At 40.7% G+C, this 22629-nt stretch overlaps 1 protein-coding gene across 1 annotated transcript in view; it reads left to right on the forward strand.

Annotated features, from left to right (window-relative positions):
- The window catches only part of PCOLCE2 (procollagen C-endopeptidase enhancer 2), a 66703-nt gene that overhangs the window by 10288 nt on the left and 33786 nt on the right, over positions 1–22629 (forward strand). The gene's annotated exons all lie outside the window — the stretch shown is intronic.

Raw genomic sequence — 22629 nt, forward strand, 5'->3', positions numbered from 1 at the left:
CCCCCCTGGGAAGCAGGGAGAATATAAATCCTAAAAAAATAAGCAAATAGGTGACATTTTCCCACTGGGGCCTCAGTCCAGTTTTTCTAAACTTGTTTAGTTTTCTACTTGTTTTTTAAGGACCTCTATTGCTTGCTTTTGTTTTGTTTTTCTTTGTTCTTTCCATGAAAGTCAAATATATTTTTATTGATTAAAAACCTAATGTTTTATAAATGCTCTTATTTGTTCTGCCTGTATTTTTTGTGCAGGGGTGAACCAGAAGCCTTGGAAAGGGCCTAATGAGGAGGGAAGAAAATGAGAAACCATGAAAACAGTCTTCATGTTTTTCTGAAGAAAATTCTCTTTCATAACATCTTAATGATGAAAAAGTCATTCTTTCCTGAAACATCACTTTAATAACGGAGCACCAAAATAACACATTTAAAACCTCTCTATTAAAAAGCACTATAAACGAAGAAGGTATTTAACAGAGGTAGAACAGCCAGAAAGAATCTTAAGGCATATGTTCTTAAAAGGACGGATGGAATTACGTTCCCATTCCTTGCCCACCTCCAGAGTTTAATTTATGATGTGAAATTATGGGCAAGTTAGAATTGTTCCATAAATTTGCAGATTCCTTTCAATCTATCATGTATTGACAATACAGAGAGAGAGAGAGAGAGAAAGAGAGAGAGCATTCTCATCTGTTGGTTACTCTGTGCTGGAGGCCAGAGAAGCATTTAGGGGACTCCTAATTCTCAAGGTTTCTCTTTTCTCCCCCACCTCCATTCTTCTGCTTAGGTAGGAAAGCATTCTTGTGACGGTTGCTGTCCCATGTTCCTGGCACAGTGAAGTTTTATACGTATGGATTATTGTGTCTTGATCCTACAAGAAATGCAATCACTACCTTCACCTTACACAGTTGCACCTTATAATTTAGCAGCTTTAACAACAGTGGCAGTAGCTGTTTGGGGGTACACTTGACTGTCTTACTCTAGGAACTTTGGAGAATAGAAGTGTTTTCTTCAGATATATTATTTGTTAGATCATGGCAGTCCATGTGGCAAGTCTTTGGAAACCCAGTATAAACATCTAAAAATAAATGGAACACCCACAGAGGAGTGGGGAGATGGAATTAAACCAGTACAAGCTCTGCCACTAAATATCACCTCTCTTTCATCGCCTCACCCCCAGGACAGTCTGGAGCATCACATATAATAAAACAGTGTTTCCCAAAATGTGGAGGGAGGAGAGACCATTAGGTCAGAGATGGGCTGTTCTGTGGGTGAGACTGACAAGGACACAGGGAAGCCAGTGGGCATATTATCACTGCATATATTTCTGCTCCTAGAAATGAATTGATAGGAGTCTGATTGCTAGACACAGATTTCTAAAGGTGCTAGGCTACAATTTGCCTTTCCTGGAAAAAAAAAAAATCATACTTTATTAATTTATTAAAACCATTTTTAAAGTACCTACCAGAGACCAGATGCTGGGTTGGGCCCAGAGATGGCAATAAGAAGAAAACCACATCCCTGAATAGGACAGGAGGAGATAAGGAGGCTCTTAACTAGTCAAGGAGATGTCCCCAGAGTGAATCACCCTGACACAAGGTGACAGGTTTCATGGTTAAAGGTTGTTAAGTGTGGCAATACTCAGTGACTAGAAGAATGGATATTGGAGAGTCATACTGCTGACATGTGGTCAGACCTGCCTTGTAGGGGTAAAGGGAGGATCGAAGGAGATAGTAGATGAAAGGTCCTTGGCTTGGTGCTTGATACAAGCATGCACTCGTAAACGGTGGTTATGGTGGCGGTTATTTTTCTAACCTCTCTTCTAGGGCTGTAATAAGGCATAAAAGGGTGATGTCTGTGTAGAACTTGTCTACAAGCCAATGCATTTCAAGCTGGATGGTAATCCCTTTGGGGCATGGCTAGCTCCCATTGGAAATACCCACTCCTACTCACTATGTCCTTTCTTCATTTAAAATGTGATCTTTCATAAGACTTTGTCCACAGAAGTACTTCCAAAACTTTTCTGCTTCTCCTCAAGCCATGTCCCCTTGACCAAACACCTCCCATTCCAGAACCAACCCAAAATGCTCCATAGCTTTTGAAACTAGGATGTTTAGAAACAGGGAAAGGATTGTCACTTAAAAATTGCCAATAATTTTCTATCTTTAGAGATTGGGACTTCAGTTTGCCTTAGAAGCCTCAATCACCAGAATAGTCCCTGCTAGTCACACAAATCAAGTAACGAATTTATTCATTTATTCCTAATAGAGACACCTCATGATAGAGCGGTTAAAAGTGTGTAATTCCCAGAGTCAGACTCGCCTGCGTTCAAACACCAGCTCCACTATTGTCGTGTAAGTCCTTAAAGATGACCCCCCAATACCACACCTCCTGGTATTTATGCCTTTTTCTAGTACTCCCAAATATTGAATCTGGGCTGGCCCTGTGAAGCAGATAGAGTGGGGCAGAAGGGACATGCATGACTTTGTGGCCAGGGCATAAGAAGTCTTAAAGCTTTTGCCTTAGTCTCTAAACATGCACTCTGGGGGAACTAGTGGCCATGTGAAGACCACCATGCTGTGAGGAAGCCCAAGCCAGCCATGTAGAGGGGCTTCATGATGGGGAGTGGGGGCGAAGAGGGAGAGAGATGGGGAGAGAGAGATGCCTAGGCAGGCCCCGGTTATTCCAGTCTTCTCAGCTGAGGTGCTAGACATGGTGTGCAGATGACATCTTGGACAACCAGCCCAGTTAAGCCTTCAGATGACTTAAGCCGTAGCTGATAACTGATGATAATTATGTAAGATGATTCAAGCCAGAAACCACCCAGCTGAGGGTAGTGAACTCATAGAACTGTAAGAAATAATTGTACAGTGCTCCTGGGTGGCTCAGTTAAGCATCTACCTCTAGTTCAGGTCATGATCCCAGGGTCAAGTCCTAGGGGGGGCTCTCTGCTCAGCCCGGAGACTACTTCTCCTTCTAACCCTCTCCCCTTCTCATGATCTCTCTCTCTCTCAAATGAAAAAATAAAATCTTAAAAAAAGAAGGGTACATTGTTTTAAGCCACTGAGTTTTGGGGTGTATTTTTTATGCAGCAATAGGTTACCAAAACAGTTATTTACTAGCTGTATGGCCTTGAGTTTGTTAGTTAACCTCTCTGTGCCCCATTTTCCTCATATCTAAAATGTGACTAATGATATTCCCTACCTCATGGGATAACTTTGGGGATTTAGTTATTGAATGTGTGGTATTAAGGTGACTTCATAGGGAAAGAACCGGGGAAATAAATGTCCTGACCAAACTCCCTTTCTTATTTTCAATTTCTTTTGAGCTTCCCACACGCAACTGGAGGACAACTGTTGATCCATTCATTCAGGTCAACCACTCAGGAAGGAGAGTAAAGGGGAAATGGAAGGCGAACGGATCTGGAGGGGCAAATAGAAGTTATTTGACACAGGAAGCCTATGTCAGGGTTCTCCAGAGAAACAGAACTAGTAGGAAATATATATGCATATACATGAAGGCATGTGCACATACAAGCATCGACATGTGTCCTTCTAAATAACATATGCACAAATACATAGAAATACATATGTAGGGGCGCCTGGGTGGCTCAGTGGGTTAGGCCGCTGCCTTCGGCTCGGGTCATGATCTCAGGGTCCTGGGATCGAGTCCCGCATCGGGCTCTCTGCTCGGCGGGGGGCCTGTTTCCCTTCCTCTCTCTCTGTGATCTCTTCCCTTCCTCTCTCCTACTGTGATCTCTCTCTGTCAAATAAATAAATAAAATATTAAAAAAAAAAAAAAGAAATACATATGTATATATACATACATACTTAAAAAGATTTGTTTCAAGGAATAGGCTTATGTAGTTGTGATGGTTCTCCAGTCTGAAATTTGTAGGGAATCTGTCAGGCAGGAGCTGATGCTGCAGTCTTGAGGCAGAATTTCTTTTTCCTTGGCGATACCTCAGTTTTGCTCTTAAGGCCGTTCAGCTGATTAGATGAGGCCCACCCATATTGTATTATAGTCTCCATAAAGTGAGCTGACTGTAGATGTTAACACATTTATGAAATACCTTCATGGCAGTACCTGGATTAGTGTTCGAATAACCATGTCAACCAAGTGGACACGTGAAACCAACCATCACAGAGGCACTGCAGGGGAGTGACAAGGGTCGCCCTGGATACTGTGTTGAGAGCAGAGATTGGGGTGCAGGAGTGATAGATAATAGGAAGCTAGTTAGGAGTCAACTCCTGTAATTTAGGTGAGGGAGGACAGTGGCTTGAACCAGCATGGGAGCCATGGAGGTGGTAAGGGATAGTTATTTTCTGGATATACTTTAAAAGAGAGCCAAGAAGTGTGGGGGGGGGGGCGGGGCAGGAACCAAGGATGGCTTCACAGTTACTGGCTCGAGTAAACCAGAAGGATGGAAGTGCAATCCATCAGCCATGACGGGGAGGCCAGGGTACAGCTGCTTTGGTGGGGGAGGTCACATGTTGTTTTGACAGCATTAAGCGGAGGTGTACATCAGATCTCACAGCAAAATGCCATTCCGAATACTATGTCTCCTGCAGAGAGACCAGGTGGCAGCTAACGGTTTACTCCCTATTCTTGAAACAGTGCTTTAGGAAGTAACAAAAGGTAGAAATGTGATCAGCTGGCAGTGGGTGAGCCCCTGTCTTTAAAGTGTGAGGTTCATGAAACTGGTTGCAGACATGGCTATGTTTAGGTGTGGTGGCAGCTGAAGATAAAGGTGCTTTTTGAAATGAAAAATGGTACATAGTAAACAGTGATAATGCCAGTAAAGGCCTTCTCTGGTGTATTAGAGTAATAAATCCTGCTTCTTGATAGCCTAAACCTATTATTCAGAGGCAAAATATCACTATTTTATACTGAAAATAAGGTATTGAAATCTTTTGAGATTGAACCATTTTACAAACGGTTTGGTCGCTTGAGAGTCTGGCATGCTCCCAACACTGGATGTTTTTCTTCACTTTTCAGGAAAATAAATCAGTAACTTAATATGGGGCGTATTTTCAAGCCACACCTAAATGCTGGAGCAGAACATGAAAAATACTTTCTAGAGCTAAATGTTATCAAACACAGAATCGGGAATCCATTCACTGCTATTGCCCAGATTGAAACAGTCAGCTTTCTAGGTCTTGATTGTGATCTGTCCATTAGCCTGACATTTTACGGGATGTAAAATGCTGTAGTTTATAATGAGAAATCACCTCATTATTCTGGGTCCTAATCTGATTTGAGTACCTGGAACTATCTGACAAAGCCAGAAGATACTTGCTGCCATTCTTGACATCCTGTTATTCTTCTCAGTTAGGCTTTTCTAACTTGTAGTGATAAGAATAAAAAATCAAACTGATGGCCTTTCAGACTAGTACCAAATGTATTGGCATACTTTACAATCATCTCTCTTGTTTATGTGAAAATACTATTAAGTGTAAATTAATTTTAGGCTTTTTTTTTTTAAATTTTGTTTAATTTAAATTCAGTTAGCCAGCATATAGTACATCATTATACTACTTTCCATAAGTTTAATTTTAGACTTTTTTAGGAAAAGACTTTATTTAAGAGAGAGAGAAAGGGAGAGAATGAGAATGAGAACACAAGTGGGGGAGGGACAGAGGCAGAGGGAGAAGCCGACTCCCCACTGAGCAGGGAGCCCGATGCGGGGCTCGATCCCAGAACCCTGTGATCATGACCTGAGCCAAAAGCAGGCATTTGAGCCACCCAGGAACCCCTTGATTTTAGGCTTTTAGAATCAGACCTAAAAGTGGCTAACTGTATATATTCCCAATATCCATTAAATAGTAACATGGAGAGCAGAAGTTGGAGAAACACTCTCTTGAATAATGCTTTCCTTAAGAGCAGAAGCCACAGTTATCTTTTTCCTCTCCTTAGACCCTAGCACAGGACCTGACACATAGTTAGGTAGTTGATAAATATTTCATTATATTGGAAAAAATTGGATCACCTTTCTGGGAAAAACAAGAGCGTGTCATTGTTCTCTTATGGTCCTTGCCCCACTTTCAAGGAACTTAGATTGATTTGTCAAGAGCTTTCAGCCATTGCACTTCTGAGTTTGACCAATGACAGGTTTTCATACCAGTCACAGTTGAGGTTCTCATCAACATTCTTCTTCAGTTTTCTCACCCGCCTCAAGTATTTTTCTTAGCAGAGACCAAGAACCACAAGTCACAACCCTCCATGACAATCCAGCTTTAGCTCCTTTGGGAAATTGTCAAATTACCCACTGATATTTTCTACATTTATTTATATATGGAGTGGCTGTTATTTCTAATTAAGATTATAGTTGATATTAACAAGACAGGATAAATTGGATGTGGCATGTAAAAACTTGTGTAAGATTTTTATGATAGGTCACAGGGTGATGGAGGATGACTGGGTTTCATAGTAATTCGTATCAATTTCAGACTTGTCCCAAATAGCAGGGTTCAAGTTTGCACGGTGATGTGGATGACACTTAGCTGGTAGCTTTGTTGTGATAGATAATACTTATAATTTTAATCAGCATTTACTGAGCATTAAGTAAGTGACAAGCACTATCCTAAATGTAGTAAACTGATAGATACATGTTTATGCCACCTGCACAGCACTCTATTTCTGCTTGTTTTAGTTTGGGTTTTTTTGGGGTATACTTTACATAGAGTGTGCAAATCTTAAATTTGCAATTCAGTGTATTTGACAAAATCAAACATCTGTCTAAATCACACCTGTATCAAAAGAAACATTTTCAGCACTCAGAACCCTCCCTCTTACTCCTTTCCAGCCAATTCCCCATCCCTCCAAGAGGCAAGTAGCATAGATTAGTTTTTCCTATTCTAGAACTTCATAAAAATGGAATGATACGGAATGTACTCTTTTTTTCCTTCATAGTTTATTCAGTATAATGTTTTTGGATTTGTCTCTATTGTTGAGTTAGTAGTTGTTCCTTTTATTGCTAATTACCATTCTATTGTATAAACACACCACGATTTGTTTATCCATTCTCCTGTTGATGGACATTTGTGCTTTTTTCAAATTCGGGCTACTACGAATAAAGCTGCTATGTACCTTCTTGTGCAAGGCTAATTATGAATGTATGTTTTCTTTTCTCCTCGATGCATACCTGGGAGTGGAATTGCTGAGTCATGGGATATGTATATGTTTAACTTTATAAGAACCTGCCAGATCAATTTACAAAGTGATGGCCTTAGTTTACCCTCCCACCAGCAATGGTAGAAAGTTGTATTTGCTCTACATTCTGGCATTTGGTGTTGGTCAGCCTTTCTGATTTTAGCTCTTCTAGCGGGTGTGTAGTTAATGTCTTATTGTGATTATTGTAATTCTAGTTTGCATTTCCCTAGTGGGTACTGAGATTGAATGCTTTCTGTGTGCATATTGGTCTGTCTTTTTGAAGTATCTGCTCATGTCTTTCACCCATGTTTTTTATTGGGTAATTTGTCTTATATCATTAAACTGTAGGAATTCTTTATTCCAAATATAAGCTCCTTGTCAGATATATGTGTTGCAAGTATTTTCCTCCCATCTGTGGTTATCTATTCATTTTGTTGACAGTATCCTTCAATGAGCAAAAATTAGGACATTTTTGAAGTCCAGTTGATCTAGTGTTACTCTGTAGTTAGTGTTTTCTTGCTATCCAGGATTATAAAGTATTCTATGTTTTCTTCTAGAAGTCTCATAGGTTTAACATTTAAATTCATGTCTGTGATCCTTCTCAAATGAATTTGTTTAATGGTTTGAGGTGGAAGTCAAGGTTCATATTTTTTCTGTGTGGATTTCCAGGTTTTGCAACATCCTTTGTTGAAAAGACTGTCCTTTTACCCATTGAAGGGCTTTGCCGCCTTTGCCAAAAATTGACCATGTAAGTGTGGCTGTATTTCTGGACTGTCTACTCCACACCATTGATCTATTTGCCTTTCTTGACTGGTTTGCCATTGCTCGCAAAAGTCTTTTGAACATCGTATTATGGTGATAACAAACAACAAATTAAGTGAACCACACTTTTAGAAGAGAAAAATGAGCCTTAGATTAAACAATCTTAACATATCTACATTTTTATTCTTCCCAGTCACACAGATTATTCTAAGCTGTCCACACTTCAGTTTGATTTTACTGATATCATTGTTGACCCTTGAACAATGCCAGTTTGAATTGCATGGGTCCATTTATAAGTGGATTTTTTAAAAATAAATATAGTACTGTACTGGAAATGTATTTTCTCTTCCTTATGATTTTCTTAGCACTTTCTTTTCTCTAGCTTTATTGTAAGAGTATGGTGAATAATGCATAGGCAAAATATGTTGTCGATCAACTGATTCTGTTTTTGGTAAGGCTTCCATTCAGTAGTAGGGCCATTAGTAGTTAAGTTTCAGGGAGATAGAAGTTGTATGCAGATTTTCAGTTGGCATCCCCAACATATAGAGTTCAACTCTATATCATGAGTTAGCATGCTGATTGCAGTGTTTGTGTTTGTAGTTATTTCTAAAACTTTCCTATGTCTTTGAATTGTTGCTCTTTCATACTGTCCTCTGCAAAGCACTGAGAGGCTTCCCATCCTTAGCAGAGAGTTATTTCTTTTTATACTTTGTAGAACGGTTGCTTGTGGAGAAATTTAAAAAGTGAGAAGCCCATGTTCCTAACCAGTGGTTTCTCGGAGAGTTGTCAGCTCGCTGTTATTCTGTGTAGAGTAACTTCATCAAACAGGCTTGTTAGGGAGGCCTCGCCTCTTCCTTTGGCCTTAAAATGGGTATATGAAGCCAGATTTTACAGTGTGACTTAGATGCTTATCTTTATTTTGAGACAAGTTTTGGTGCTTTTCAAAGCGTTTTAGGATTGACGATTTAAAAAACAGCAAAAGATTTGAAGAGACATTTCATCAAAGAAGATATATGAGCGGCCAATAAGCAAAGGAAGAGATAATCATTAGGGAAATGCAGCCCAAAGCACAATGAGATACCGCTTCACCTCCGCTGGCTGGATGGATGGTTTTAGGGATGACCATAAAACAACAACAACAACAGATGATAGTAAGAGTGGTTGAGGATGTGGAGAAATTCTAACTCTTGTAAGCTAATGGTAGGTGTGTAAACTATTGTAGCCACTTAGGAAAACAGACTCTTTTAAAGTTAAACATTTACCGTAGGACCCAGCAATTGTATTCTTAGGTGCAAGAAGAATGAAAACATGCACCACATAAAAGTTTGCACAATAGTGTTCATAAAAGCATCATTAATAATAACCAAAAAGTGGATACTTCTCAAATACCCATCAACTGATAAATGGATAAATAGTAGTGGTATATCCATACAAGGAAATATTAATTACCCATAAAAAGGAATGAAGCATTAGTTAGCACTACAGTATGTATGAACTTGGAAACCCTATGCTAAATGAAAGAAGCCAGATGCAAAAGAGCCCAAGTGATATGATACCATTTATAGAAATGTCCAGAAAAAGAAAGTAGATTAATGGTTGTCTGAGGCTGGGGGTGGGAATGAAGACTGACTGTGAACAGACATGAGGGATCTTTTTGCAGGAATGGAATTGTTTGAAAGTTGGATTGTGATGATGCTTGGCGAAACTCTAAAAATTTACTAAAAATCATTGAAATGTATGCTTCAACTAGTGTGTTGTATGGTCTGTAAATATTACCATGATGAAGGTTTTTTGTTTTTGTTTTTGTTTTTTCCCAAGCAGGATTAGAGGGAGGGCCAGAGGGAGAGAGAGAATCTCCAGCAGACTCCACGCTGAGCACAGAGCCCTATGCAGGACTTGGTCCTATGACCCTGAGATCATGACCTGAGCTGAAATTAAGAGTTACATAATACTTAACCAACTGAGCCACCCAGGCATCTTGAAAGGTGTTTTTTGTTTGTTTGTTTAAGTGTTTTAGGATTGAAAAATTCTGTTCTGAATGGGGTCTGGGATACTAAGGAAACACCAAGACTCACCTGAGACATGTGACCAAGTGGGGGATGCTGATGGCAGAATGGCTGTGTCTGGGGCATTATAGGACTCTCAGTTTTAAGAATCAGCCCCTTGAATTGAAAAACCACCAAATAATGCCCCTCTTCAACATCAGCCATCAATTCAGGCTGCTGAGGAGAGGGGGCTTGGTGAAACTTGGGTTTTCTTATTTTATGAGCAATTCCAAAGTCTGCAACTGAAGGAACAAGGACAGATAGGACCTGTAAGAACCACAGAGGAAGTGCCAGGCATGTCTGAACATAATTACCTCTACCTCGCCAAAACTTTTCAAGCCATCTGTGCCAGTTACATGCATTCTAGACAAGTGAATTCATTCGGAGCCTCTCCGATTTACTCTTTCGTATCCACTAATGTCTTCTTTTTTATGATTTGTCCTAAATGTGTTGTTGTCACAGAACATTTAATTTAAATGTCACACCATTGGAGCAAAATGACTCACTGTCTTTTCTCTTGCTGACTAAACTCTCCTCTGGGAATCTAAAGGTTTTTCTTAAATAGCATGTTAGTTTATATCTACTTTTCTTTTGTTTTTCATCTCATTGACATTTAAAAAAAAAATTCTTCTCTTGGGGTGGTCTGAGTGGAAGAGAGTTTGTAAACAAAGTTCTTTAGGTTGTTGGTAGGGTTGGGACTGGATGGTCGGAAATAATGAAGGTGCCTCCTTTGTTTGTGCTCCTAACCACCACTGGCAGCCATGCCCTATGGGTTGTGGCTTCTGGCATCTCTGAGTCCTTCCCTTCACACACCCTCTTTCTCTCTCACCCTCTCCTTGTGGCTACACGTTTGTGAGACATCTGGCTATGGGCAGAGTCTTCTGTGGCCTCAGACTGTTTTCTCTTGTAAAAGTTTTTCCATGTCCTCTTTGCTGACAGAACTACACCTTTTAAAATCCTCCTTCCTCAAGCCATCATTCTGATTTTTAATACAGAATTGTATACCTCTAATATCTTAAACTTGACCTATTCAAGACCAAAATTATTACACCCTCTGTCCTTCCACAGTATCTTTCTCTAAAACAAAACAACATGAAACCTCTCTCTCCTCACTGCCTTTCTAGTGTGGGCGGTGCCTATGGGACTTGAAACCTTGAGGTCGGTGTCGAAGGCATTTCTTACCAGCTGCCCCTTGTTCCAACTCCACTGCTTAAAGGAAGCCAGCATCCCCTTGCTAATGCCTAGTGTGACATTAAAACAACCATGATGTCCCATTTTTTTACCGACCTGATTAATCACTATTGGCAGCATCCGTGTAGTTGAGGGTGTGAAAAATGATAATGTGAATTAATTTAGCTTTTCTTGGGAGTATACTATTATAATCTAAAAGGCCTATATTCCTTGACTTAGCAAATCCCATTTCTAGTAATTTATTCTATAGAAATATTCCATTTAACAGAGGGTGGTTTATATAATTATGTTCATAGCAGCATTGTTTATATTAATGAAAAATTAGAAACATACTAAATGTAGAAAAAAGATGTGATTGTTTCTATAAAATATGGTATAGGTATACATTAAAGTAGTATAAAGTCATTAAAAATGGTAATATACCTGTCTTGCAGTTCTTTCCAATTTTCGTATATGTGCTGCCAAAGTGAGTACCCTGTCTTGCAGTTCTTTTGAATCCTCTGGCATCTGGCATCATTGGTGTTATTTACAGGTGCTTAATAGAATCTGGCTTTTATTTTTAAATATGCTCTTACATATAATTTTATAATGTTATACTGTATATACTGTTATAAATAACCTCAGAATATAGTGTTATCTCTTTTTTTTTTATTAATTTATTTGACACAGAGCAGGAGAGCGAGCGAGAAAAAGCACAGGCAGAGGGAGAGGGAGAGGCAGACTCCCCGCTGAGCAGGGAGGCGGACACAGGGTTCTATCCCAGGACCCTGGGATCATGACCCTGAGCCAAAGACAGTCACCTAACTGACTGAGCCACCCAGGTGCTTCGTGTTAATGTTCTTATTACTTCTTAATAAAAATCACATTAGTGACTTCTGGTTAAGCATGGTGAATTAAACATGTGTGTTTATTTCTACCCTTTCTCAAAATCCCACAAAAATTTCAGTGAGGAAATAAGTTTAAACTCACAAAGACAAAGGAAATTGGAATGGAATTAACAGTAGATGAGAGATATCAACAAAATTTCAGAAGAAACCAAATGGTCAGTGGTAACTGAGTTAGCAAAAGAGAGAATGAAAAGCAGTGTTGTCTGCTAGAGGGGAGGGGCATGCCCCAGAATCCCCGAAAGGCTCAGGAACTAGAGGCACCAGATTTCCTGGAAGGCAGCAGAGCAGGTGGGTTGGAGTTACAAAAAAACCTTTTAAGAACAATTAGCCTTCCAGGTTCCCTCCTCCACTAAGAGCAGCAAGGGGCCTGTCTCCCTTCCCATCGTGGTAAGGCTTGTTTTCTGGGAACCAGAGGGGCTCCAGACTTGAGAACTTCAACTCCAGCGGATGGGGCTGGGCCGAGGTGTGGCACTGAAAACAGGTAATGAAATTAAGTCTACATCCTGAACCCTGAGGCCCTCCCAACCTCCTCTCTTCCTGCTCCTCCCAAGAAAACTGCAGCAAAGGTTTAACCGTCAGGCAAAGCATTGAAGGATTTTAAAGAAAACATCCCTAGAGTTAGGACCTCCAAATAATGACTATTGAGAGGCCCTGTGAAAACACTGGCCTGTCCCCAGTCACATGATGGTGGCACATCCTCCCATAGAGCATCCAGTCAGCCTCCCCTCAGCTTTGAATATGGATAGTCAAGGGTTACTGGACATTTGAGGAAAGCACCTTACATGAAGAGGTGGAGCCCCAAACGGGAAAACAGCAACAACAACAAAACGCTCCAAGGAAACAGAGACAATACAGAGGGCTGAAGAAAATTTCAAGATGATTATTATTATCTTTAGATCAGAAGAGGTATAATGCATGTAAAATAAAATAAAATGCTAACAAACAAACAAATACATTATCAACAATAGCCAAACTCGGGAGAGAGCCCAATTGTCCATTGACTGATGAATGGATAAGGAAGATGTGGTGTGTGTGTGTGTGCGTGTGTGTATCATGGACTATTATTCAGCCTTAAAAAAAAAAAAAAAAAACGGAATCCTGGGACGCCAGGGTGGCTCAGTCAGGTAAGCCGCTCAGGTCATCTGAGACTTCAGCTCAGGTCATGATCCCAGGGTCCTGGGATCGAGTCCTGCATCAGGCTCCTTGTCCAGCTGGGAGCCTGCTTCTCTCTCTACCTCTGCATGCAACTCTACTTTGCTCTCTCTCTGACAAATAAATAAATGAAATCTTAAACAAACAAAAAAATGGAATCCTGCCATTTGCAATCATGTGGATGGAGCTAGAGTGTATTATTCTAAGTGAAGTAAGTCAGTCAGAGAAAGAAAAATACCATGATTTCACTCACGTGGAATTTAAGAAACAAAACAAATGAGCCTTTGGAGGGGGGGGAAAGAGAGAGGGGAGAAACAAATCATGAGAGACTCTTAACTATGGAGAACAGAGTGAGGGTGATGGAGAGAGGTGGGTGGGGGATGGGTTAGATGGGTGATGGGTATTAAAGAGAGCACTTGTTAGGAAGAGCACTGGATGTTGTATGTAAGTGATGAATCATTGAATTCTATTCCTGAAACCAATATTGTACTGTATGTTAAATAACTAGAATTAAATTAAAATTTGAAGGAGAAAAAAAGAAAGAAACAAAATTTAAAAATGTGATCAGAAATTAATAACTTGATAATGGAAATAAAAATATTGATAAAAGTACTGGAAGATGGGGCGCCTGGGTGGCTCAGTGGGTTAAGCCGCTGCCTTTGATCTCAGTGGGTTAAGCCGCTGCCTTTGATCGAGTTCTGCATTGGGCTCTCTGCTCAGCAGGGAGCCTGCTTCCCTCTCTCTCTCTCTCTCTCTCTGCGTACTTGTGAGCTCTCTCTCTCTCAAATAAATAAATAAAATCCTTAAAAAAAAAAAAAGGTACCAGAAGATAAACTTGAAGAAGACACCTCAGAAAGTGGAACATTCAGAAGAGATGAACTATTAGAGAGGAAAGATAAAAAAATTAGAAGGGAGGGGGTGCCTGGGTGGCTCAGTTGGTTAAGTGTCTGACTTTTGATTTCAGCTCAGGTCATGATCTCAGGGTCTAGAGATCAGCTCCACATTGGGCTCTGAAGTCTGCTTGTTCCTCTTATTCCCCAATGCCTCTCTCTCTGCTTGTGTGTGTGTACACATGTGCTCTATCTCTCTCTCAAGATGTCTCTCAAATAAATAAATAAAATCTTAAGAAGATTTGAGGATCTATTCAGGAAGCCTTGACCTGACTAGTGAGAGTTCTTTGAGAGTTCTAGGGAAAGAGAACAGAGACTATGAAGGGGAGGGAATAATCAAAAAAGTAATAATCAGCCCAATGAAAGGAAAAAGACAAACACCAAGGCACATTTTTGTTCAATTTAGATGAGAAAATCCTACAAGCTTTTAGAGGAGGGGAAAATCACACAGAGAGAGGAAACAACAACATCAGCTTATTGGAAGCGAGAAAATTGTGGAATGATGCCCCAAAAATTCTGATGAAAATTACTTTAAAGCTACAATTCTATACCCTACCAAACTGGTAGACCAATGTGAGTACAGATTAAAGGTGTTTTTAGAAATGTCAGATCTTCTTCTCCCTATTCACCCTGTGTAAGAAAATTGCAAGAGAATGAGCTCCAACAAAATAAGGGAATAAAACAAGCAAGAAAAAAGACATATGGGGACTTCCTGAGTTGAATAAAGCCAAGTCCCAGCCTCTTAGCTGTGTAGCATGCATTGGGAGCAGCTAATCAAGACTGGACAGAGAAATAGCAGGAGGATGGAGAACTCTAGGTTGGATATTTCCAGGAAGAAAATGGAACTGACAGGATACCAGTGCCTGGCCATTATTTAGAGGGGTTTTTGTGATAGGTAGATAGAAAACGAAGGAAACTTAAAGAACAAGGAAATGATTAGCCTTAGGAAAAGCAAAAAATTGTATAAGAAGTGTAACAACTCAGTTCAGCAGTGAATAATATTTATGTAGTAATGGAAATCCTGACTTTTGATTTAACCAGAATTTTGATGAAGGATTTGGGCAATAAGAGGAAGCAAAGAGATGTTTAAAATGGATAAATTAAGAAATAGCAGCACAAGCATGTTATTAAGCAAAGAGGTAGATGCCAGATAAAATAGCTGAAAGAGTTAAAATTGATTGCTTCTGAGGAGTGGGAATCAGGGACGGGAAGAGGGGTGAGGATTCATTTTTCATTAAAATCTTGTAGTACTATTTTAGATTATAAACTATAGACAAGAATTTCTTGATTTAAAAAAAAGGGTTTAAAAACAATTTTAGTTCCAGCTTGTAGCAACCTAATGCTACTGTGTAAACCTTTGTCTCTTACTCATTCAGGAGAACATTGGCTGCTCACATTTGCATCTATTTTGCTTTAAATGTGTTGATTACCTTACTGTGATTCTTCTCATCAGAGCAAGGAAACTAGGAGCTGATTCTTTGAAAGAATTAAGATTAATAAGCCCCTGGGCAGAACTATCAAAAAGAAAAGAGAAAAGACCCAAATAAAACCATGAATGAAAGAGAAGAGATCACAACCAACACCAAAGTAATACAAAGAATTATAAGGACATATTATGAGCAATTATATACCAAAAAATTGGGCAATCTGGAAGAAATGGGTGCTCTCCTGGAGACATATTAACTACCAAAACTGAAACAGGAAGAAATAGACAACCTGAACAGACCCATAACTAGCAAGGAAATTGAAGCAGTAATCAAAAATTTCCCAACAAACAAGAGTCCAAGGCCACTAGGGCCTTCCTAGGGGAATTTTATCAAATTTTATCAAATATTTAAAGAAGAATTAATACCAGGGCACCTGGGTGGCTCAGTCAGTTAAACATCTGCCTTCAGCTCAGGTCAGGTTCTCGGGGTCCTGGGATCTAGCCCTGCATCGGGCTCCCTACTCAGTGGGGAGTCTGCTTTTCCCTCTGCCCCTTTCCCCCACTCGTGCACGTTCTCTCTCTCTTTCTCTCAAATAAATAAAATCTTTTAAAAAGAGAGAGAATTAATACCTATTCTTCTGAAGCTGTTTCAGAAAGTCGAAATGGAAGGAAAACTTCCAAACACATTTTATGAGGCCAGCAACACCTTGATCCCAGAACCAGACAAAGACCTCATCAAAAAGGTGAATTACAGATGAATATCCCTGATGAACATGGATGCAAAAATTCTCACCAGGATACTAGCCAATAGGATCCAACAGCACATTAAAAGGATTATTCCCCATGACCAAACAGGATTTTTTCCTAGGCTGCAAGGGTGGTTCAACATCCACAAATCAATCAATGTGATACACTACGTTAAAAGAAGGGACAAGAACCATACGATCCTCTCAATAGATGCAGAGAAAGCATTTGACAAAGTACAGCATCCTTTCTTGATCAAAACTTTTCAAGATGTAGGAATAGAGGGAACAAATATCAATATCATAAAAGCCATATACAAAAAGCCCACAACCAATATCATCCTCAATGAAGAAAAACCGAGAGCTTTTCCCCTAAGGTTAAGAATGCAAGAAGGATGTCCACTCTCACCACTGTTGTTCAACATAGTACTAGAAGTCCTAGCCTCAGCAACCAGACAACTAAAAGAGGTAAAAGGCATCTGAATCAGCAAAGAAGTCAATCTCTCACTCTTTGCAGATGACCTGATCCTCTATGTGGAAAACCCAAAAGACCACCCCCAGATTGCTAGGACTCCTACAGGAATTCAGCAACATTGTAGGATAGAAAATCAATGCACAGGAATCAGTTGCATTTCTGTACACTAACAGTGAGGCAGAAGGAAATGAAGGGGTTGATCCCGTTTCCAACTGCACCCAGACCATAAGATACCTAGGAATAAACCTAACCAAAGAGGCTCTGTACTCAGAAAACTATAGAACTATAGTTCTATAAATAGAATACTCATGAAAGAAATTGAGGACGTTACAAAAATAATAGAAAAATATTCCACGCTCATGGATTGGAACAACAAATATTGTTAAGCCGTCTATGCTACCTAGAGCAGTCTGTACATTCAGTGCAATCCCCATCAGAATACCATGAACTTTTTCAGAAAACTGGAACAAATAATCCTAAAATTTGTATGGAACCATAAAAGATACCGAATAGCCAAAGGAATATTGGAAAAGAAAACCAAAGCTGGTGGCATCACAATCCCAGACCTCAAACTCTATTTCAAAGCTGTAATCATCAAGACAGTATGGTACTGGCACAAAAACAGACACATAGATCAATGGACCAGAATAGAGAACCCAGAAATGGTCCCTCAACTCTATGGTCAATTAATCTTCGACAAAGCAGGAAAGAAAATGGAATGGAAAAAAGTCTCTTCAACGAATGGTATTGGGAAAATTGGACAGTCACATACAGAAGAATGAAACTGGACCCTTTCCTTACACCATACACAAAAACAGACTCAAAATGGATGAAAGATACCTCAAAATCCCAGAGGAGAACATGGGCAGCAACTTTTTTTTTAAGATTTTATTTTTTGTATTTAACAGAGAGAGACACAGCAGGAGAGGGAACACTAGCAGGGGGAGTGAGAGAGGGAGAATCAGGCTTCCTGCTGAGCAGGGAGCCCACTGCTTGACTGGATCCCCTGGGATCGTGGCCTGAGCCGAAGACAGATGCTTGACCACTGAGCCACACAGGCACCCTCACAGGCAGCAACTTCTTGCTAGATATGTCCAAAGGCAAGGGAAACAAAGGCAAAAATGAACTATTAGGATAAAGATAAATAGCTTTTGCACAGCAAAGGAAACAGTTGATAATATCAAACCAAAAGATAACTGACAGAATGGGAGAAGTTATTTGCAAATCACATCAGATAAAGGGCTAGTATCTAAAATCGATAAAGAACTTATCAAACTCAACACCCAAAGAACAAATAATCCAATAAAAAAATAGAAGATGTGAACAGACATTTCTCCAAAGAAGATATCCAGATGACCAACAGATACATGAAAAAGTGTTCAACATCACTTGGCATCAGGAAATACACATCAAAACCACACCTCACACCAGTCAGTCAGAATGGCTAAAATTAACAAGTCAGGAAATGACAGATGTTGGTGAGGTTGCAGAGAAAGGGGAACCTTCTTACACTATTGGTGGGAATGCAAGCTGGTGCATCCACTGCAGAAAAGAGTATGGAGGTTCCTCAAAAAGTTGAAAATAGAGCTACCCTATGACCCAGCAATTGCACACTGGATATTTACCCCAAAGATACAAATGGAGTGATCTGAAGGGGCACGTGCACCAGAATGTTTATAGCAGCAATGTCCACAATAGCCAAACTATGGAAAGAGCCCAGATGTCCATCAACAGATGAATGGATAAAGAAGATGTGATATATATATATATATATATATATATATATACACACACAATAGAATTAGTATTCAGCCATCAAAAAATGAAATCTTACCATTTGCAATGATGTGGATGGAACTAGAGGGTATTAGGCTGAGCAAAATAAGTCAATCAGAGAAAGAATTATATGATCTCGCTGATATGTGGAATTTAAAAAGTAAAATAGAGGATCATAGGGGAAGGGAAGAAAAAATAAAACGAGATGAACTCAGAGAGGGAGACAAACTGTAAGAGACTCTTAATCTCAGGAAAGAAACTGAGGGTTGCTGGAGAGAAGGTGGGTGGGAGAATAGGGTACCTGGGTGATGGGCATTAAGGAGGGCATGGGAGTAATGAGCACTGGATATTATATAAGGCTGATGGATCATTTACCTCTACCTCTGAAACTAATAATACATTTTATATTTATATATATATATATGTTTTGTTTTTTTTTTAAAGATTTTGTTTATTTATTTGACAGGCAGAGAAGCAGGCAGAGAGAGACGGGGAAGCGGAGCCCAATGCGGGGCTCGATCCCAGGACACTGAGATCATGACCTGAGCCGAAAGTAGAGGCTTTAACCCACTGAGCCACGCAGGCACCTCTACATTATATGTTAATTAATTGAGTTTAAATTTAAAACAATATTTAAAATAACCTAGGATGGGCTTGGTAGAGCTCACTTTGAAGTCGCATCTTCTGCTGTGGTCTTGTCTAGAAGTGTATCACGCACATGTGCCATGCCCAGGGTTCTCTCTTCAACACACGGTTCAGTGCAAAAGACAAATGTGACAACTCACGTCTTCACTTGACACAGTTAACGCATTTCAAGAACAGGATTTAAGTAAAACACTAATCACATGAAACAGCTTGGGCACTGGCCACTATGTTCCTGTCCTGGGGGGAGGGGTGATAAGGGTTCGATGCTGCTATTCCCATCAGTCACGTGGTACCAGTGCTGTGGTTTGCACGCTGGTCAGGGAGACACCTGATGCCACCAGGCTACCCGTTGGCTGATTCAGTGCACAACGCGGGAAGTAAAGGTTTGCTGTACAAGGGATAGATGCTGGAAAATGGAAGCTGATCCCCCCGTTGAGGAATAGTCCGATTGCTCTCGCTACAATGGTTTTGTTACTTACTGCTTGGTGTAAATTTACAACTCTTCGTTTTAGAAATATTTTATTGTGTGGCAGGGCTTTGATCAATTGTACTGTTTGGCAGTGCTTTTTTTTATTTTGCAGTAAACCCTTTCGGAAACAAACAGCTAGAAAGCTCATGTTTAATGAAAATCAAATAATGAATTTCCAGTTTTTCAAGGAAGTTGACGATGCATGCATAGCTTGCTCAGATTTGTCATCCCTTCTATCCAGCATCGGGTTCTAGTGATAGTAGCCACAGGGAAACCAGAAGATGCACCCTGTGGAAAGAACACAGTAGTGTCCCTTATCTGCAGCTTTGCTCCCCACGGTTGCCCACAGTCAGCCCTGGTCTAGCAGCCTCCAGCTATGCCACTCGCCTGCATCGTCCCCCACCCTCCCTCTCATCCTGGAGCCCATCTGCCGTATCACGTCATCGTAGGAAGAGAAGATGATGGAGATATTTTGAGAAAGACCACATTCACATAACTTTTATTGCAGTTTATTGTATAATTGTCCTATTTTATTATGAGTTTTTGTTAATGGCTTACCGTGCCAGTTTATAAATGAAACTTTATCGTAGGTATGTATGTATAGGAAAACACATAGTGTAGAAAAGGCATCCACTGGGGGTCTTGGAACATATGTCCTATGGATGGAGGGGGATGACTGGACTCTACATTTAAACTTTATCTCCTCCCCCAAGCAAGACCTAAACCGCAGCCCTTTGCCCCATTGCTTGTCCCCTAGTCCTGGCTCTAAGTACCTAGGGGTCCCATTGTTTTGGTGTTCCAGTGTTTCCCATCTGTGTTTTCTCTTGGCAGGGTTGAGTTTGGCAACCCTCACAGCACTGGGGGTGGGGGGGCGCCAGCCCAGCCTCGATCTCCCCTCTGGCATTTTCTTCTTCACCCTTAGGCAGCATTTGCAAAAGAGGCATACTCTGAAGCCCAGTTTCTGGTTCATTCCACAGCCAGGCCTCTGGCTAAAAAGTCCACGTCTTTTCTCAGTTCAAGAAGCACTCACGGCTGTTGATCGCCATGTCACCCCAGCTGACTGGCTACACAGAAGGGACTCAGAGGGTCATGATAGTGGTGCCAGAGGCACGAGTTACAGTTTTGCAGCGGCCACTAAAATTACAGAGGTACCTCAGTGAAGCCGAGTTTACTCACTTTTGCAGTCGCTCCCAATTGCCTGCTGCCTCCCCTGCTGTTCACACAGCCCGCGACAGTCATCCCTTTGGATAGATAGCTCTATTACAGTGTTGATTCATATAGAATTTATATGCAGCAAAAAGAACAGAAACGTCTCCACAGTTGCTGTCACAGCGCTGGTGGGTAAGGACAACAGGTGAACATAACTAATCGTTTGTTAACCAGGGTTATTAAGACAAAGTGCAGAGCTGTAACAAATGACACCCCAAGTCTCAGTAGCCTGACTCAACGAATGGCTCTGTCTTGTACCCTTCACAGCTTAGTGCAGGTGGATGGCTGTCCCAGGCAGCTGGCCTCTGAGCATTAACTCCTCTGTGGCTCTGCTGTCTCCTAGAATGTTCCTATTTCCTGTGTTGAATTTTCTCCGTAAGAGCAAAAAGAGAGCTCCAAAAAGATTGCACTGGACGTTCTGTGGCTAAGCCTAGAGGTGGATGCGTCACTTCTACCTGCGTGCCATTGACCAGGACTGAGCCCATGGCCCCGACCTAACTGCAGGGGAGGCTGGGAACTGTTGACTTCCTGTGTGCCCAGGCAGAGGAAACACGATGGCTGAACGTCTCCTCAGCCCTTGTGACAGGCCATGGAAAAACAGCTGGGTAGAAGTCAGAGCTGGGCTTTGCAGCTGATGTGCTGGGTGGCTTTAGGTAAGTCACCAGAACCACTCTGAGCTGTTTCTAACTTCCGGTAAGGGTGCTGACACTGCTTGCCTTGTTTCTGTAAGTGAGTTCACATTGTTGTATAAATGTATGTGCTGGTAATAGGGCTTGTGGCCTGCACTCTTTTTTTTTTTTTTTTTTTTTTTTTTTAAATTAAGAGTATAGGGATCCCAGTTATCAATTCACTAACTACATTTTGAACTCCTATAATAGTCAGGCATTGGATTAGCTACTGGCAAACTCTGATCCCTGGATCTTACATTCTGGTGGAGAGACAGACAATAAATAATCTATAAAGAAATAACGTGGTTTTGTGATCTACATGATCTAAAGCAACTGAAGGGCTCAGGATAGGCTTCTCTGGAAAGGCAGCACTTGAGCTGAGACCTGAAGGATGACCCAGAGGCAGACACGTGAATATTGGTAGAAGATTGTGCCCAGAGGAGGGGCCAAATTGTGCAAAGATCCTGGGGTGTGATGAAGTTCTAGAACCTAGCGCCAGCTTTTGCTTTGTCCTCAGCCAGCCTCGTGCTCCCTCATCAGGTGGAAAACCGGTTTGGAGGGATCCTTGCATGGCCGAATTGTTGTATGAGAGGGAAAGATTAGGTCAGAGATAGGGGCCATGTCTTGCAGGGCTTTCACCTTTCTGTGCCTCAGTTTCCTCACTTGTAAAATAGGGCTAATAATATCAACTTCATAGGGTGACTGTAAAGGATTACATGAGATCATGTGTAAAGCGCTTAGAAAAATATCTGGCACGTGATATATGCTAAGTGTATACAGTGAGAGAGGATTTTATTCTAAGCACAGTGGGAAAGTTTTGGACACTTTATAGCAAGGAGTGTGACCTATTGTCCACAGGTGCAGCCAGGCTGGGTTTGAGGTGGGGGTGTCTTCCCTTCTTCCAGACATGAGATTGTAAAGGGGTTTTTTTTGGTGAAATTACCAATCTCCCCCCACCCAGAATTTTCAAAACATCACATGTTTCCATTAATGAAAATGTATGTTTTATTTTCTGAACATTTATAAGATTCCTTCTAAAGATATCTAAATATACAAAGTATTTAAATATACAAAGAATATACATGAATAAGCTTTTGTAAGCTTCTGGTTTATCCCCTCCACACCGCTCCCCCCCCCTAAATAGAG

Source organism: Mustela lutreola, chromosome 2, assembly GCF_030435805.1.
Source record: "Mustela lutreola isolate mMusLut2 chromosome 2, mMusLut2.pri, whole genome shotgun sequence".
Classification (NCBI taxonomy): domain Eukaryota; kingdom Metazoa; phylum Chordata; class Mammalia; order Carnivora; family Mustelidae; genus Mustela; species Mustela lutreola.